A 10,116-nucleotide genomic window follows, 5' to 3' on the forward strand; every position below is an offset into this window, starting at 1 on the left:
ATGCCATCAAATTCCCAAATGTATTTTATTGTATTTCTGTACTCCTAGTCTGTTTCATTGATCTGCCTATTGATTAACTCATTGATTAATTCATTTGTTAGTATGTCAATCCCAAATATTTTAATTGGCATTGTTTAATTAATGTTTTGGATCTGGTACGCCTTTTGTTTCTTAATTATCATCTCAAGTTTTCAGGTGATCATAACCTCTTAGTATTCTTTATTTATTATTTCCTGTTTTTCCGTTATCATCACTGGATTTTTCTATTTCAGAGTGCCAGCTATTCTTGCTTGTTAATATATCAGTTGGATATTTGTCTGTGAACAATGGCAGCAACAAAACTAACATGGTTGACAAGTACAAGTCAATTTATTTAAAGCATATTAAAGGGCTCACACATTTTACAAAAGGCCAGAAGATGAGGCTGAGGAATAATCAGGATCAAAGAGATCTCCAAAAAGACAGGAAGTAGGAAGCAGGAAGCCTATTACTGAGACAGCTTGAAGAACAGGTTGTTGAGCCCCTGCCTCTGCCAGTCTCACCAGGCCCAGTGAGAAGTTTCCATCATGTCCTTTTTTTCCTGTGCCATGTGCTTGAATCTGGTCTCATGGAAGAGCATGTTCTTTGGTGGTCTTTGGCTGCATTCTCTCTCTGTCTTTTCAATAGCTGGTAGAAGAAGGATTCAACACCTCTGTTGCTTCTATTGCTTCTGTAGCATCCTCTGCAGGGGAATTGAAGATGAGGGAGAGCTCAAATGGGAACTTCTGAAGCTTTTGTTGTGGCACCTTAGCTTCATTTTGTCTTGAAATTCAATATCCTGTTTCGGGTCCTCTGCATAGAGTCAGAAATGCATTTTATATAGTTGGAGATATAACCTCGATTTCAGATTCTATCCTATTTTTATCCACCTTCTGTCCACTCTATTCACAAACACTAAAAAATTTCCCCAGTCTGCACCTTCCTCCATAGTTAGTGTTACCAATTTTACAACCTCTCATCTTCACTCATGTGAACTTCTGACATAGTCTTTGAACTGACCTTTGTGCTTTCATTCGTCTTTATTCTGAAACCCATTTTCCACACAGCTTTCAAAATGACCTTTTAAAAATGCAAAACACATCATATCACCCTCCAATTTTTAATATTCCTATGTCTTCCAATTCCACTTCAGATAAAACTCTAACTCTTCTGTGGCATGCATCAGCTGGATTGTTACCTATCTCTAAGCTTGTTTTCTCTCGGTTTTACCCTTGCACAGACCAATCTTGACAGGAAACATGATCAACCTGTTTTCTGCCCAGGTCCTTTGTTCGTCTTCTGGCTTCTGCTTGGATAACTCTCCCTCCTGATTTTTGCCCACCTGGTTCCTCCTCATCATTCAAGCTATAATTCAAATATCTTTTCCATAGAGAAACCTGGCTACCCTGTCTAATGGTGCCCATTTTCTCGCCCCAGTTACTCGCCATCACATTATTCTTAATGATATAGTTCAATCATTTATCATGACATGAAATAATTTTATGTTCTATATTCTTATGCTATATATCTCTCACACATTAGAGTTTAAACTATGTAAGATTAGAGGCTTGTGCTGGAACATTTTTATGAGGAGTGTTAATGTCTGGAATAGTTGCTACTATTTAGAAAGCACTCAGTAATGCTATGTTGAATGAATAAATGAATGAATATCTGCAGCCTAATTCTTATGCTTCTGTTATGGGCAACCCTTGTCTTTGTAGATGCTGCTTATTTGGTATTACTCTTTTCAGCTGATATTTCCACTAACAGACCCCACCAGAACTCAGAAAAGAATCATAGCGGAGAGAAAGGCATAATTTGTTCTTATATCACCCCCCACCCCTATTCTACTTTGCTCCAAGTAGCAAGGAATTTCTGACAGTCGTGAGTGTTTATTTACCTTCCTTTCTCACTCAGTACTCCATCTTCTGTTCAGAGCTGGGGATAGTCTATGCCAGAATATTATTTTTCTTTCTTAGCTGTGATTTTTTTTTAATTTCACAGCATGCAGTTATGCTCTTGTTTATTTGGCCGTTTGATATCTTTTTTTTGTCTTTGTATGAATTTCAACAGTTATTGGAAGAAGAAAGTCCAATCTGTTTCATGTTACCATCTGTTGATAGAATCTCAATTTTTGTTTTGAAGTTTAAAAGATTATAAAACTGAAGACATTTCACTATATGAGAGTGTGAGTGTGTGTGTTCATATGGATGGAAATAATCCTGAGAGAACGTAACTCATCATGACTAATGAAATCTTAAAATATAATAAAATCACATGAACACTTCCAACAGATATTTTAAATTGTTAAATACATGCTTTATAACAATCATTAACTTTTCTTCTAGCTACATAGTTTTCATTTTCAGACATCATCAGAAAATCTCCTCATATGTTTTATGTATTTATTTTATATTTTCTTGCTTTTACATAATTTTTCAAATATTGTTGTGCTAGGGCTGGGTGCATTGGCTTACGTCTGTAATCCCAGCACTTTGGAAGGCCAGGACGGGTAGTTTGCTTGAGGTCAGGAGTTCGAGACCAGCCTGATCAACATGGTGAAACCCCATCTCTACTAAAAATACAACAATTAGCTGGGCATGGTGGCAGGTGCTTGTAATCCCAGCTACTCGGGAGGCTGAGGCAAGAGAATCATTTGAGCCTGCGAGGTGGAGGTTGTAGTGAGCGCAGATCATGCCACTGCACTCCAGCCTGGGCAACAATGTGAGACTTCCCCCACCCCCTGCCAAAAAAAAAATTGTTCTGCTAGGCCATAAGCTAAATGATTACTACAATTTCTCTTAACCTAAAATAATTGCTGTCAACATTTATATGAGTTTTTTAAATAATTCAATTTTGTAAATTTACTTTGGCATTATTTGTATGGAAATTTATAACCCTTTCCTTCTATAAAATAAACAACATCATTTCAAGGCAAAAACTTGAAATTTAAATGCTCGTTTGAGTCAAACAATCAATAATCATTGGGGACCTGGCTTTAAATAAAGGCATAAAGTGTACAAATGCTCAGTCAGCTTAGCACTAAATACTCTAAGGCTCACAAAATTATTGCTAGTAACTAAACATCTGGCTTCTTTGCTATAGCAATTAAAAATTCTAACTTTTGCAAATTTGGCATGTTATGTAATACGGTGGTTAATCATTTTAAAGTAAAAACAGATATCTTTTAAGTTCAAATCTAGCAAATCTTATGTGAATTTACCTGTAAGAAAACAGGTGTTGGCCAGGCGTGGTGGCTCACGCCAGTAATCTCAGCACTTTGGGAGGCCGAGGTGGGCGGATCACGAGGTCAGGAGATCGAGAACATCCTGGCTAACACGGTGAAACCCCGTCTCTACTAAAAAAAATACAAAAAATTAGCCGGCCTTGGTGGTGGACGCCTGTAGTCCCAGCCACTCGGGAGACTGAGGCAGGAGAATGGCGTGAACCCGGGAGGCGGAGCTTGCAGTGAGCCGAGATCGCGCCACTGCACTCCAACCTGGGCGACAGCGACTCTGTCTCAAAAAAAAAAAAAAAAAAAGAAAGAAAGAAAACAGCTGTTATTCATCTAAGAATTATTTATCTAAGTGTGTGATAAAATTAGGCAATAAAAAATTGTCTGTTAAGATAAAATTATACCCAAGATGAAGAATATTTTAAAAATTGTTTTAGACTGATTGCATTAACAGCCTCAATTGTTTCCCTCTTTCTGTGTCCACGTACTTTGCGATATGACTTTGCCATTCACCATATTGAAGAATTAGTGTCCTTCATTCCTTCAACTTGGGCTGATTTTGTGACTTACTTTATCACAGAGATTGTAGCAGAAATGATATACCAGTTCGGAGACTATGCCTGAAGAAGTTTTGCGTATTTTCTCTTGCGTTCCTATGCCTCCCCTATTCTTATGTGTGAACATTATGTGTCAACTTGCTGGGCCATGAGAAGCTGCAGCAGGACCTCCACTCGCTCTTCAGACTACAAGCCTAACCTGCAGGTTTTGAACTTGGCATCCTCCATAATCATGCGAGCCAATTCCTTAGAATAAATTGTTTTCTCTGCATATATACATGTACACATCCTACTGATGCCCTTTCTCTAGAGAACAGTAATTAAGACACCATAAGAACCTACTGGACAATAAAATACAAGTTGAGGGGAGTTGCCATATTGGCCCTACCCAAACCCAGTATAGACTAATCAATAACCAATTAATCCAGCCAAGATGAGCAGGATCTCCTGACTCCAGGTGTTTTTAAATGCAAGAGCAAGAAACATTTTTTCTGCAAGCTGATAGAATTTTTATGTTGTTATGTAGTAGTATAATAACAATAAATTACTTCTAATTATTGAGCCCTTTTTAAAACTTAAAAAATATTTTTTGGATTTCAACAGGGCATTGTTTACTAAATGAGTAACAGAGTTATATTTTGTTCACATTTTTAACAGAAGCATATTTCTGAAGTTTTGCCAACTCATTATTAATGACAACTGAATTTTTGAAAATTATCACCATATTTATAATTTAAATAAGATCACTCAGGTAGAAACTCTAGAGAAGTAAAGTTGTTTACATTTAGTTATAACCATCTGAAAGCTACTTAAAATTATTTAGAACTGAATTCAAACACTTTTGATTACAGTTTTCAATAGAGATGGAAGAGAATTTTTGATAGAAAGAAGGATTCTTGACGATGTAAACACTTGTTTTACTCATTGCCATGTTTCATAAAAGATCTACAACACATAGAACTAAATGTTCAAAAAAGTAATGAAGCATTTAGATACTACAAGTTTCTTACTTATGCCTAATGGCTAAAGAGAGTAAATTTTATCATAACTAAAACTATCCATCATGAATAACTTTAAACCAAAAAATGCCTGAAAATTAGGGGAAACTTTATAAAAACAAACTTATTTAACTTAAGATAAAATCAATTTTAATTTTTTCATCAGCTTACACACATAAAAAATACACACATTCTGGTACACATATATATAATATATTATATATAATATACACACATTCTGGTACACATATATATAATATATTATATAAATATATAATATATATACATAGAGAGAGAGAGTGAGTTTGTGCCCTACCCTAGTATTTCAGAAAATTCCATAAGCATATCTAAAAAGATAAAATTAACAAAATCCTAGCAATTATTTGAATCTCTTTATTTTCAGAATTTTTGTATCCCTTGGTAAGACACTTATAAATAGATATGTTTCCAACAAGCTGACACTGAACTGATAAACTTATTTCCATTCTGTGTAATTCATATCTCTACTTATTTATTATATTATAAGAAGTTTTATTTTTATTTTTATTTTTATTTTATTTTATTTTATTTGAGATGGATTCTTCCTCTGTCACCCATGGCTGGAGTGTAGTGGTGCAATCTCGGCTCACTGCAATCTTTGCCTCCTGGTTTCAAGTGATTCTCCTGCCTCAGCCCCCCGAGTAGCTGAGATTACAGGCACCTGCCACCACACCCAGCTAATTTTTTTATTTTTAGTAAAGACAGGGTTTCACCATGTTGGCTAGGCTGGTCTTGAACTCCTGACCTCAAGTTATCTGCCTGCCAGGGCCTCCCAAAGTGCTGCGATTATAGGCATGAGCCACCACACCCAATGTCCACCAAGCACCATATAAAGTTCCTTACTCTGGAAATTCAGACTTAGACACAGTCCCTTCCCACAGCTGCCTCATAGTATAAAGGGAAGCAGACTTTAGAATGTACTCATAATAGGGTTTAGCATAAGAAGACTAATGACACATAAAATGGACAAAATTCACATACAAGTGGCAATGGACAATTTCCTGCAGGAGATTATAACTTAGTTCAGCACAATATGTTGAGATGAATTAGTTAAGGACTTCAGAAAGAAGCACATTTCAGACAAGAAGAAAAGGCATGAAAAACTGATAAATCAAGGTTTATTACCATGATCATCTGCAAAACTTGTTCAAAATATAAATGTATTTTTTTATCCACGAGTCTCTTTTTTTTTTTTTAATTTATCTTCTACCTAATCTAGATTTCATGGTTCATCCTTTTAACCATTAATAACCTATTTCTGCACATTTCAAAAGTTGAATAAGAATCTGAGTCACTTCTAATTTTTGAGGTTGTAGTAATATACAAGATGTAAATGCCAAATAGTGAGTGAAAAAATTGGTTTATTGTTTGTATTTAATGTAAACAATGTTTGTGCTTAAATTAATGAAGTGAACTATAAGTGCAACAAAAACATAATTTTCCACTGTAAAAGTTATTGCAGAGTTTGCAAAAAGTATGTCCTCTGCAGATATTATAGTCTAACAGTGAGATTTAAAGTTTAAACTATTGAGATGAATGTTTTCTTTGAAAATGTTCTGAGTTTGACATGGGCATACCTTTTTGTTCAGAATAAACATCAGATATCTCTCCTTGAGGTCCACTTGTGTATTATATAGAATGATGCCAAAAATATTCTAATGAATATTTGCTTGTTACCTTATTGTGCACTTTTGTTGGGTAAATAAGTAGGAATGGAATTAAAGACATGTTTAGCTTTAGTTGACATTTCTAAATAGTTTTTTAATTGGTTATGAAGTACAATAGTGAGAATGACCACTCCCACATATTCTGTTGGTTCCCAGCTGATGCATCTGGATGTGGAAAAGAATACACCATATAATTAGCGCTAAAGGCACATAGCACATTCTGCAGGACAGCAACCCAAACTTCATTTGTCTCCCAGTCATCAACATAATTGAGCCTGTAGGAGTTACATAATCATTTCATCAAATCAGCTGCTTCCATGTGATATAAAATGCAGAAATGCCTGTGAATAACTAAGGAATAAAATTTTTGCTACATTTAAGTTGTAATAAAATTTCCACTGGTTAGAAGTGATATTGTGTGGAATATCTATCTGTCCATAAGGCCACAAACAGACGTGTTGACAGGCAGGCTTTGGCCAGAGAAGGCAAATACTAACTTAGAATATATGTCCCAGTGAGGACAAAGCAAAGCTGTCTCCATAAAGGGGAAACTTCAGTGTTATCAACCTAGCATCAGATAGTTGCAAATTTCTACAGGTGATGCTACTGTATTAAAGCTTCTATGTGGTTTCTATTGTTGTCTAATAAACTGTTGTGATGGTAAGACCATTTTCTATGTCTATGCATCACTATAACGAAAATAGCAACGTTTTACATGGGTCCATTGCACGAAAACTGAGAGCACTGTGAATAACACTAACTGACAAACATAACAAACATCCAATATCATCTCTTCTACCTGAACAGTTAGTCTTTTAGACTGTTGATGCTTTTTAGTAGGCATCTAAACAGTGCATAACTATCTTGGCCTAGCCCAATGAGTGCAATCATATATTATACACCTAAAATTTCTTGTCATTAATATTCTAATTTTTTTCTTCCTAAGAATCTGACAACCTGACCAACCCATTGACCACTGCTCATGAGTGAGTGTAAATCTGTATCTCAGATCATCAGTAACACAATGAAAAATTACATTTAAAGCCTACAATTCTGCCTGCTGTCAAAATTCCTGTTTCCTGCCATCTTTCAGAGTCATCCCTGGCTATAATTGTATTACAACAATTGTCCTCTTCAAAGTGATGCTGCCATGCTATGGATCTCTATCAACCAAATCCTTGCATTTCCTTTTCCATTAGTCATAGGGTATTCTCCACGAAGTTCAGTTGAAGAAGAGACAGTAAAGCTATAAGAGCCGATGCCATAGGCCTGCAATTTACTCGTGCCTTCCATATCTGCTAGGTTTATTTGGTGGATACATCACATACATTTTTTATTGGAATATTGTTATACAAATCTCATTTTATGGTTTCATGTATCAAACACTTCAGGTTCATGACTAGGCATCGCAGTCAGAGATTCATTTGATGTCCTATGGTCAGGAATTCAGTTTTTACCATTGCTGAGTACCTAGTCAGGAGCTGTTTTTTAAATGGCAGAAAAGAGTATGGCCTTATGTCAAACCTTTAGGGATCTCTACTATTCTTTTCCTACTGAGGCTTAAAAGGAATTCCATAGAGCAAACACTGCAACCAAGTAGTGTGCCTCTTTATTCACGATGGGCAATGCAAAGCATAGCAATTTATCTCTCATTTTTATAAAGGACTTCCTGAAATGCAACAGACTACTCTAGCTTCAAATACTTCTATGATAAGCACTTATTTTCCAATCTCTATAAGCATAATACTCATAAATATTCAAGTGTGATTGTTATAATTTTTCTGCTCATAAAGTCCTTCTATGGTCTGAATGTTTGTGTTCTCCCAAAATTCATATGTGGAAACCGAATCCCCAGTGTGATAATATTAAGAGGTGCGGTCTTTTAGGAGGTCATTAAGTCATGAGGGCAGAGCCCTCATAAATGGGATTAGCACCCTTATAATAAAAAGGTTCAAGGGAGATTCTTTTTCCTCTTTCACCAAGTGAAGACACAATTAGAAATGCCATTTATGAGGAAGAGGCCCTATTTCAGGCACCAAATCTGAATTCCTCATCCTCTAGAATTATAAGCAATATATTTCTGTTATTTATAAGTTACTTAGTTCTAAGGCATTTTGCTATATAAGACTAAGATAGGTCCAATTATTACAATATTATAAACTAAAGGCCCAGTGTGATTATTTTTTGATATTGGATAAGATATTGTTGATGACCTGCCCCATTTTTTTTTTGCTTTCCTGGAATAACGTCCAAATAAACACTACACTCAAATTTTTGGCTGCTTTTGGAAAATTCCAGTCTAAGACAACTAACAAGATTAATAAAATTCCTCTGAACTATGATGTGACAAAGAGAGGTAATGTAATAAATGTTACTGCTCATTCTACAAATGCAGCCTGCTTCAGATTTCATTTATTAGTGAGTTAGTAGCTATATTCTCTAAGTGTTTGTAGATTTACTTTAAAAGAGTTAACAGGTCTTGAATTGTAGCTGATTGGCATCACCATCTAATTATAGTTCTAATAATTTATTATCGTTCTCTGCCCCACAAATTACTTTCTTTGGGCAATGGGGCTAAGGTGGGAGTCATCACTTCTTCATCTCTCAGAATTTTCAGTGGCATTAATCTTTGATGTTTCCTCCAAAAGGAGTTAAACAAATGCCTTTAATTTAAAATGAGGGTGGGAAGTTACAGGGGTTTTTATTAAGCCTTTACTACCGTAGGAACCCTCATGTGAGTCTAGCAGCTATCAATGGGTTCATAATTCAACTAGAAGTAGTGTTAGATGGACTTGAGCTCTCTATTTTATCTCTGATTTCTTTGTCTCCATTGTCACTCCTAGACCTCAGTGGCATTTTGAGTCTCTCATGGTCAATGCATGCTCAGAGTTAATGTCTAATACAAATACAACTATTAATGTTTTCCAAATCTAGTTACCCAGAAAATGGAGGATAATCAAGGGAATATTTATGGAATACACATGTGACTATGAAGCAGGGTCTTTCCTTGAAAAGACACAGTCTCCTCTTCAATCTAGGCACCAGGTCTGGAAACTAGTTTAGTGCTAAAAACTGTGTTAAAGACATAAATTCCCACTACCATGAATTATGCTTCTTAAATTTTTCCTTTGATGTATGTCAAGCAACACCTTAACCTGGTATATATTTATTTTTAGATACCCTGTGATTAGTTAGCCATCACCGGAGATCGCTCATTAAATAGTACTTTGCAACTATTTTAACCCTATGGCTTACTGTGATTCTTGTTCTCAGGTAATCTCAGACAGTTAAAACAAATCGGCTTCTACTCCTCCAGAATAATCATGTCATTTCTACTGAGATGATGGAATAGAATTCCACCCCAGGATCCCACACATCGTCTCTGACCTACAAAGGTGAGGCACCACAAAAGGCTTCAAAGTTGCTGGTGCCTCCTTGGCCTAGATAATGGAACATCTTCTAGTAATTTGTAGGATTCACTAAGCAGTTTGCACATAATAGATTTGACCTAAGAAACTTATTTTCTGCAACCTAAGATTTCCCCCTCCATGGTAGACCTAGAAAATTCAGTAATTTCAAAGTTATTAAATTTAGTCCAATAT

General features: G+C 35.7%; 1 long non-coding RNA gene across 1 annotated transcript in view; it reads right to left on the bottom strand.

Moving 5' to 3' along the window:
* Window positions 1–350: 350 nt before the first annotated feature.
* The window catches only part of LOC131383402 (uncharacterized), a 36,338-nt gene continuing 26,572 nt past the window's right edge, over window positions 351–10,116 (bottom strand). Inside the window, exons 3-5 of the long non-coding RNA XR_009213393.1 lie at window positions 3,242–3,376; window positions 1,039–1,098; window positions 351–831 (exon numbers count right to left, since the gene is read on the bottom strand). This is a non-coding gene — a long non-coding RNA (uncharacterized LOC131383402). The remainder of the gene's footprint in view (window positions 832–1,038; window positions 1,099–3,241; window positions 3,377–10,116) is intronic.

The sequence above is a fragment of the Hylobates moloch genome, unplaced genomic scaffold, assembly GCF_009828535.3.
Source record: "Hylobates moloch isolate HMO894 unplaced genomic scaffold, HMol_V3 SCAFFOLD_4, whole genome shotgun sequence".
In the NCBI taxonomy this organism is placed as follows: Eukaryota; Metazoa; Chordata; class Mammalia; order Primates; family Hylobatidae; genus Hylobates; species Hylobates moloch.